We start from the raw sequence: 10,086 nt of genomic DNA on the forward strand, positions 1-10,086 counted from the left end.
ACACAAAAATTTAAAAAATTCATAACTTTTGCATCGATTGTCCAATTTTCCTCAAACTTTCACTGATGTGTTCTACTAATATTGTTGCATTTTCTCAATCCTTATGTTTATGAAGGTGAACTTGTCCTTTAATTGTATTCTTCAATTTTCTTGATTTAAGTCAGTGAAGCAATCATCACAGGGGCATCGTTCCGTTTTAATGATGGGGGTAGGGGAGGGACTTTGAGTTTGAATATCTGTGCGAGGGAGCGGAGCGGCCTGGTGGGGGGGGGGGGGTGGTGTGGGAGGGGGGTATTCCCCTCCCACACGAGGAAAATTTGGCATTTTCAGACCTCAAATTCAGCGATCTGGTGCACACTTTCGGTGAAATTTGGGATTTTCCCATAAAAAAAAACAAGTAAGAAAAAGAAATATTCATAGATAATTGAATGACTACATCGTGGTATTTCAGCTCTTGCTCCGCCTGTGCACGTCACCTCCCTGGCCTGTGCGACATCACTGTGAAGGCCTACTAAATATTTTGCCTATCACCAGCGTAGCCAGGATTTGATCGGGGGAGCGGTTAGATGCGAGGGAGAGATGCGAGCGAGGGGGGAGGGTGTGGGAGGGGGGTTTCCCCCTCCCACAGTGAGAACTTTTTGCACGTTGATGTTGTAAATGGTGCAATTTGATTCATTTTTTTGCGTGTTCTATCGACTTGAAACAGTCCAACATGTTTAAGGTAGCAGTACATTTTATGTAGATTATTGTTGAACAATTTTGCCTATTAATGGTATCATTTAGAGAAACTTCTTGTCTTAATTCTTACACTGAAGATCATGAACGCGATCATGAATTTTGACATTGTACAGTCCAAAAGCGGCCGTTTGTAGCTATATTTTTTTTCGCTTTGAAAATTAAGGGGGCGCATTTGCTGGCAATTTAATACTGGCAGTAACATCAGGAGAATGACATAACGATTAAATGCGAGCGAGCGAAGCGAGCGAGCTTGAAAATTTTGACATTTTACAGTCCCAAAACTGCCGTTTGTAGCTTCATTTTTTCGCTTTGAAAATTAAAGGGGGGGGGGGGGGCCACCGGGCGTAACTGCTGGCAATTACCCGGCAGCAACATCAGGAGAATAGCATAGCGATTAAATGCGAGCGAGCGAAGCAAGCGAGCTTGAAAATTTTGACATCGTACATGCAGTCCCAAAACGGCTGTTGGTAGCTATATTTTTTTTCGCTTAGGAAATTAAGGGGGGGGGGGGGGCGCACCGGACGCAACTGCTGACAATTACTGGCAACAACATCAGGAGAATGACATAACGATTAAATGCGAGCGAGCTTGAAAATTTTGACATTTCACAGTCCCAAAACTGCCGTTTGTAGCTATATCTTTTTCGCTTTGAAAAATAAGGGGGGGGGGGCGCACCGGGCGCAACTGCTGGCAATTACCCGGCAGCAACATCAGGAGAATGGCATGACGATTAAACGAAATGCGAGCGAGCGAAGCGAGCGAGCTTGAAAATTTTGACATTTTACAGTCCAAAAACTGCCGTTTGTAGCTGTACTTTTTTCGCTTAGGAAATAAAGGGGGTGGGGGCGCACCGGGCGCAACTGCTGGCAATTACTGGCAGCAACATCAGGAGAATGACATAACGATTAAATGCGAGCAGGGAGGTGTTTCTCTTCCCACCTCCCTGATGCGAGCAAGCTTGAAAATTTTGACATCTTACAGTCCCAAAACTGCCGTTTGTAGCTATATTGTTTTTCGCTTTGAAAAATAAGGGGGGGGGGGGGCGCACCGGGCGCAACTGCTGGCAATTACCCGGCAGCAACATCAGGAGAATGGCATGACGATTCAATGCGAGCGAGCGAAGCGAGCGAGCTTGAAAATTTTGACATTTTTACAGTCCAAAAATTGCCGTTTGTAGCTGTACCTTTTTCGCTTTGGAAATTAAAGGACAAGTTCACCTTTATAAACATACTCTCTAAAAAAAATCGAGTGAAAATTTTCACTCTTGAAGGAGTGAATACAAAGAAGAGTGAATTTAGAGTGAAATCGGAGTGAATTTTGAGTGAAAATGTTCATTTTCACTCGTTTAAGAGTGACGTCAGGGATCACTCCAAAATCTTCGAGTGATCCCTGAGGTCACTCCAAAATGAGTGAAAATGAACATTTTCACTCGAAATTCACTCCAATTTCACTCTAAATTCACTCTTTTTTGTATTCACTCCTTTAAGAGTGAATATTTTCACTCGATTTTTTTTTAGAGAGTAAGGATTGAGAGAATGTAGCAATATTAGTAGAACACATCATTGAAAGTTTGAGGAAAATCAGACAATCCGTTCAAAAGTTATGAATTTTTAAAATTTTTGTGCAGCAACCGCTGGATGAGAAGACTACTGCAGTGTATGAATAACTTGCGTACAACAATATAAGGAAAATATAAAGAGAATTTCACAAAATTCCATCTTTTGAAAAAAATACACATTCCCCTGACTCGTTACCGACAAATGCTATGGGCAATATTATTCCCCCTGCCTTTAGAAAGAGGCAAGTCAAGAGCTCTTTTATTATGCGAAAAAAGTGAAAATATGTTGAATTTTCTTTTACATTTTCTTTATACTGTTGTACGCATATGACTCACAAGCTGTAGTAGTCTCCTCATCCAGCGGTTCCAAGACAAAAATTTAAAAAATTCATAACTTTTGCATCGATTGTAAAATTTTCCTCAAACTTTCACTGATGTGTTCTACTAACATTGTTGCATTCTCTCAATTCTTATGTTTATGAAGGTGAACTTGTCCTTTAAGGGATGGGGGCGCACCGGGCGCAACTGCTGGCAATTACTGGCAGCAACAAATATCTCGTAAACACATTTATGATGTAATCTGTTGAAATTTCAATCCCAGAAGTGTATACTATTTTTGGGGGGTGGGGGGGGGGGGGAATCCTCCGTTAATTGAAAGTATCTAGATATCTCCTCCCACCCAAGGAACATTTGCATTTCTTTAAACTGAAGTAACAGACCTGGTGCACACTTTGGATGAAACATTTTGAAATCTGTCAATCTAAAGTGTATTAAGTAGAAATGATTGAACGGGGAGGGTATGGGAGGGGTTAGGCCTATCCCCCTCTTACGCGAGGGAGATTTGTATTTTCAGAATTGAAATTCAGCCATCTTTGGGTGAAATATTTAGACAGTCTTCTATCAAAAAAAAAGTAAGAACATTTCCACATCTCGGGAGTTACGAGGAGGAGCAAAATGATCTGTTTGTCCCCAATACTTTTATGGGGGAACCATCCCCCTCCTCCTCCATCGACGCCTCTGCATAAGCTAGAGGGAGCTTTTGTAAGTGAAAGATCTGCTGCACACTCTTTGATAAGGAAATAAAACGTCAATCTCAAAAGTGTACAAAGTCTATCGAAAGGAACCCAGTAGCTTGTGCATATTTATGATTACAATTCAGCGATCCGGTGCATAATTCTGGCGGTAGTTGTCCAATTTTCCATAAAGAATGTTCTTGGAGAGATTTGTCCTCATCTCGGGAATTGCTTGGGGGACAAAATGATTTGTCTCCCCCAACTTCATCCACTGCACACGATTGAACTTTAAAAGCGCTCGGTTTCGCGCGCTTGCGCTTTTTTTTTTTTTTTGGGGGGGGGGGGATATAATGGTACTTGGCAGAATAACGAAGAACGGTTTCCACAGAAGTCGAGTTGTAGTGGCAAGGTATAGTGACAGCTCTTCATGTAACCCGGGATAACTTGTGACATGCAACAACAAACACACTAGTTTTCCTCTGATCAAAACACTATTGAGAACAAATTGCTATGGATAAAGGTGAATATACATATAGTTTTATTCACTTGAATGATTCCGCGAGATCAGTTTTGTACATTATGTGTTAAAAACCTTAACATAAAACAGTAACAAAGCAAACAAGGTTAAACAAACAAGCACAGTTTTTTCTCCGTATGTGTCTCTATGACAATCTTTGTGGACTCTAATAACATAATTATGTTCCGTGATTCCAATCAACCATATAGAATAATCATTATCTTTTATGTCTTGAACCCCATTCCTTTGGAGAGTAAACAATAAACATCAGAACCGCAAGGTTATATAAGGACCGTAAAGGCGGAGATTGAAAACTTGAAAGTTCATCTCGTATTGAAGGAAATTTTACCTTTTAACTTCAGTTACCTCACAGGAATAGAATAAGCAAACCGTACTTTAATTGAAGACAACCCAATGTTTACTAACTACAAATCTCGCAACATATATAGGCCTACATTATCAGAGCACTTCTGAAGCCCAGGTCTATCAGATGTTAACATACTGTAGCCTTTGAAAGTTCAAACATAATTGGGCATAATGATGCCGACAATTTGAATAATTTCCTGAGATTTTTTCTTAAAGATTCTTTTGCATTTTTTATTACCATTTAAATACCATACATATTTGCAGAAATCAAAATGAGTTCAGCCCTTCCTTTTCGTAGAGATAGTTCTATTTATTTTGCTCACCTTTTTTCCATCTTTGTCAAGTTAATGGCTTCATATCTGGCCCCTACTAAGCACAATGACATGATAAGCAACGTTATTTTCCAACAACATAACAGGCTCATAAATACAGTTGTAAAATTCATTCTGGATCACGGCACACTTCAGGTTTTATACATTTTTACCAACGTGTGAAAATGATTTGGTAAGGTACAGTATCCGTTTCAGTACTCAATTTCAAGTAGGTCCTATTCACTGGAAAAAAAAAAAGTGAAAATCTTTTCGTACTATTCTGGCAAACTGTTAGAATGTCTTGCGTTTTCTGTGGGATTGTTTAATTAGGGATTAAAGAATCCATTTTTCTGTTCGTGAGATGAATGTTGCATATCAATAAAATTGGCTGTGAATAAACTTGTCTTATTAATCGATTGATGTATGTTTGTTAACAGGTGAACTTTCTTGGGTTTTTTTGCACATCTCCCATGAAAACAAAAAGAAATCTGGTTAATACTAGTATAGGTCTGAACCATTAATCTAAAGCAATGTTCATTAGATTAAAGGAGGTACTTGCATATGGCAAAATATAGGAATCGACACCCGTTCCTTTTGTTTTTTTCTGGAGACAAACGAATTATACTAACTGAGCAAAATCACTGCCAATATGGAGAGGGTAAATGTGTTGCAATTCCTACGACTGAAACTCGTACAAGGCTGTTAACGAACTCGTTTGTTATCTAGATCTTTGGGTAACTCATGCGGAGCTCGACGTGAGTCGTATCGCGCTCGGCATGGTGCACTCGTTCACGCCTACGTCCATGGCCCTACAGACTGTGTTGCATCAAGGAGGTGGGAAGAGCACCTCCCTGGTTGCATGCAGCTGGTTGCCATCTGGTTGTGTGGCTACTATAGTAGTTCAACATCCGAAGCATGCATTACGGTCGATATTGCTCTACATGCATTGGCGTGCGAGAGAAGTACGCGAGCGCTGCTAGCATTGTTCAGCCGTATGCTCTCGTCACGAGGCGGGCGTGCGAACGTCATGGCTTATGCATACAGTATGTAGCCTATAACCTAGGTGGGGATGCAGCTGGTCTGATGCGACGAGACTACGAACAGTGGATGCGCGCGAATACACCGCCTATGATCCAGTTGTTTGTCGTTGTTTTCTTCTTTTTTTTTGAATGGGTGGCAGTCTTCTTACACGGAAAAAAAAAAACTGCCACCGATCGTGGCGCCTAGCGGTAGATGCGTCCACTGTTCGTAGTCTCGCCGCATCAGATGTATCGCTTGGCAAAGACAATTATCTCGCTGCATCATACGTTTAGCTTAACAGCAAATTACAAAGACAATAATTGCATTCTCCGCCTAGATTATAGGCTATGCAATAATCCACCATGCTGAAATCAATATCACCACATTTCTTTTTGTTTGTTTTTTTGTTCCTACATCTTATTCTTGGGAGAATTTCGGGGGGGGGGGCGATATTTGTACAGGCCATCCCCCCTCCTTCAAAAGTGGGGGGGGGGGGGGGATATATCCCCCCCCCATCCCCCCACCCTGGATTTACGCCCATGCTTACTAGTATATAGCGGGGGTGGGGGGAGGGTGTGAAAGTGTGCATGTGGAAAATATAAAAACAGTCGAATGTGCTGTCCACAAGGAAGCTTATTAAGCCCATTCATATCAATGATTTTCACAGGTCCTCGACGATCGGATAAACTGTCATTTATATTATTTGCACAATAACAGTAAATGATGAATAAAGAATGTAACACAAAATGAATGGATTTATGCAAACAGATTATCCTTCGATACCACAAAGACAAAATCTATATTTTTAGTAACTCATTACAATACACCCACCAGGTAAAGTTATATCTAACAATTTTCCCTTAGAAGTAGTTTCTTCCATTAAAGAACAAGTTCACCTTCATATACATGTGGATTGAGTGAATGCATCAATATTAGTAGAACACATCAGTGAACGTTTCGGGAAAATCTGACAATCCGATCAAAAGTTAAGAATTTTTTTAAGTACATGTATTTGCACAGTCACTGCTGAATGATAAGACTACTACGGTGTATGATGTCACACATGCGTACAACGATATATGGGAAATAAAGAGAATTTCACAAAATTATACTTTTTGAAAGGAGTTTACATTTCCTCGACTTGTCACTGACGTATATCTGTTAAGGGAATTCCCCTTGCCTTCTTAAAGAGGGAAGTCAAGCGACCTTTTATTCAGGGAGAAAAGTGAAAATATGTTGAATTTTCTGTATATTTTCTTTATATCGTTGTACACATGTGACATTACAAGCTATAGTAGTCTTCTCATCCAGCAGTGACTGCACAGAAATTTTAAAGAAATCAGAAATCATAACTTCTGAACGGATTGTCTGATTTTCATCAAACTCTCATTGATGTGTTCTTTATACCAATATTGCTGCATTCACTCAATCCACATGTCTATGAAGGTGGACTTGTCCTTTAAGTTTGCAGCTGTTATAATTATGTTGACAACAAGCTTCCCTGGAAATGTCATATATGATTATTTGTAAAATTATTTCACAGAATATATGTATAATGAGCAAGTTGAAGATACTAACTTCCTTTAGCCTATAAGCATTAATGATGTTATATTCAAGTTTGACATTACCGTATCTGAATTACGGAATATTAGCTTGGGACACCTATCAGAAATTATTAGATAAACTTATTCTTGCAAAAGAAAACCCTCAGAATTGTTTTCAGCCTTCAGCGACGAACACATAATATTATACAGATGCTTTGTTTTTCGATTATAAAATCTTTAGAATATTTTTTTTTAATTCATTACAACTTGGTCAGTTGGCCTAAAATATTTTACGATTCATGTTCATCGAAATAGTCACGTGAATTTTCAACGAGTTATACTTACGTGAATAAAATATCCCAGTAGACAATCGAATGAATTCCATCAAGGAGCTTGCGGCTCCTTGGAAAGGGGGTATCTCACCGGGCTTGAAACTAGTTCGCGACTAGTTCGCGACTCCAGATTTTGCTAGTTGCAGAGACGTCTCCGCGACGTCTCCTGAAAATTACAGAGTCTCCGAGGAGTCGCAAGAAATAATTCATGTTCGGTTTTTTTTTTTTCTTTTTGAGACTTTTCCAGTCTCCGCGACGTCTCCATTAGTTGCGGAGACGTCGCCAAGACCTGCTGGAGACCAGAAAAACTAGTGAGAGGTCGCGGAGACGTCTCCGCGACTCTATCTGACGCTGTTTGACCTACTTTAAAAACCACGTGACCATCTGCATCCTGCCTAGATCAAGTCAGGTGAGCCTTCAACGACTCCATATTATTTGAAATTTTTTGACACCTGCCATAACTCGTCTCAGAGACGTCTCCATGGTGAGATCGCAAGCCATTTTTATGCTGCATGGAGACTTCTCCGCGACTGCTGCGACTATGACGTCGCGGAGCTTACGACTAAGACCAGATACTGTATAACAAGGCCTGGAGCATGCTCAAAACTTGTTCCGAGTGACTCGTGGTGTTCGCTCGCAGAGGTACACGCAGAACACCAGTAGGAGACCCTTACCGGCAGCACCTCGCAGGAGTTGGCTCTCACGCAGGTCACACGGACAAGTAGAAGCTAAGTAGCACGCTTCTATAAGTAGGTAAGAAATAAATGCGAATATTGCAAACATTCATGTTCGCCCGCTGAAAATCTTCTACGTGCTGGAAACTACCTCCTCGCCACAAGCCCGCGTAGCTTGCCCGGAATTGAAAGGTGTGACACGGCCTTAAGGTGAAATGTTGCTTTTGAATGACTTCATGGGATCCTTTATCTGTACATAGGGCTATTTCAAAGGGAGGAAGAATTCTCTCCAACAAGGTCATTTATTATGCGCCCTCGCATAATCCTGCTACACGATAGTACCAAAGAGTATCTGATAGTGCGCCAAGAGGGTCTACTCTCGTGATTTTACATGTAAAAAATCCATGAAGACTTGACAGAATGATGCAAATATAGCCTTGTTGTGGGATGCCTTCTCCAGGATAGGCAAGCCAAATAGCAAAATCGCCCATGCATGGAGTGTGGATGGCAGAATCTGTGTGTCGATCAACACATCAAGTGGCGGTACTCTGAAGAAGATGGTACACTCTAGAAGAGACTTGGATAGTTTGTGAAATCTTGTCTAAATGTGAAACGACGAACATGAATCTACACACAGTGTATTTATAATGTATGACATAAAAATGCCGATTTTAGCTCTTTGGCAATAGATCTCCAGGTGTAATGTATTATCTAATTTGATTTAATTTGATAAGTACTTTTTTTAAAGGAAAGCTGTTGCATACTCCAATACCCTTTTTCTTCATAGGTCTACATCTATTTGCATTTTTTTTCAGTTGATATTTGATACGCATTGTATGCAGTTTTATTTAATGTATTTTTGTGAATGTAATTATAACCCTGTGTATGTGGGCTTGTGCCGAAAGGGTGGGTTGGGTGGTGGCGCGTCGCGTTAATGGGAACACCACCCTTAACTCGTCCAAAGACCCCCGGTTTTGCCGAAAGGGTGCGTTGGGAGCGTTGGGTCGCGTCGCGTTGACTGGAACCCCACCCTTCGTCCAAAGCCCCCCCCCCCCCCCCCTCGGTTTTGCCGAAAGGGTGCGTTGGTACTTTTTCTCATGTAATATTAAAAGACGAGTTTTGAATTTATACTTAACCTTCAAACAACCATTTCTAAGAGGCTATCGTCCGGATCGGTTTACACTCCATTACAACTTGGTCTACAGCCAGTTGGTCTAATAGACTGTTTAATATCAGTTGGTCTAATATATACCAGTTGGTCTAGTCATCATTTCGTCCAATTACTGTTTGGTCTAATTGCTATTTGTTGTTTAATATCAGTTGGTTAAATATGAATTCAAAACTCGTCTTTTAACCCTATAAAGCCCAAGGGGGGGGGGCACATTGTGCCCCCTGCCAGATTTTCATTCGCCACTCCTTCGCCCTTGATCCAGTTTTAACCAAATTTGGTGACTTTTCCAAAAATCTTATTCCGAACATTTTGATATATAATTTAGCTATATTTGATATTGCTGGGGGGGGGGGGGGGCTTTGGACGAAGGGTGGTGTTCCCATTAACGCGACGCGCCACCACCCAACCCACCCTTTCGGCACAAGCCGTGTATGTGTATGTTTCCTTTGTCCAAATTGTGTACTACAATGTCGTAGGCAAACTGTATTAAATACCTCCAACTCAGATTGTGACGCGTGTATATTGAATGGTCATGAAGACGAAAGCATTTCCAGTGAATATAATGACTCTTGATAATGTGAATTATATTCTTCCAAATGATTTTAACGACTTGATGAATAACATTTGTTCAGAAAACAACAATGTTTTGTCAATGGTACATTGGGCCTACTAAAAATAATACCCTTCATCCGTTTGGTCCATGTTAATTCAAATTCAAATCTAAACTTTACTTTTATTTTTTCAACAGAATGTAAAAAAGAAAATATGTGAAATTTGACATGCGTGTCATTGAAAATATAGGGCCTACACAGCGACCCAAGAATAACATGTTCATGTTTATT

Source organism: Diadema antillarum, unplaced genomic scaffold (genome assembly GCF_040938485.1).
Source record: "Diadema antillarum isolate AM-2024a unplaced genomic scaffold, OU_Dant_1.0 seq00001725_RagTag, whole genome shotgun sequence".
In the NCBI taxonomy this organism is placed as follows: Eukaryota; Metazoa; Echinodermata; class Echinoidea; order Diadematoida; family Diadematidae; genus Diadema; species Diadema antillarum.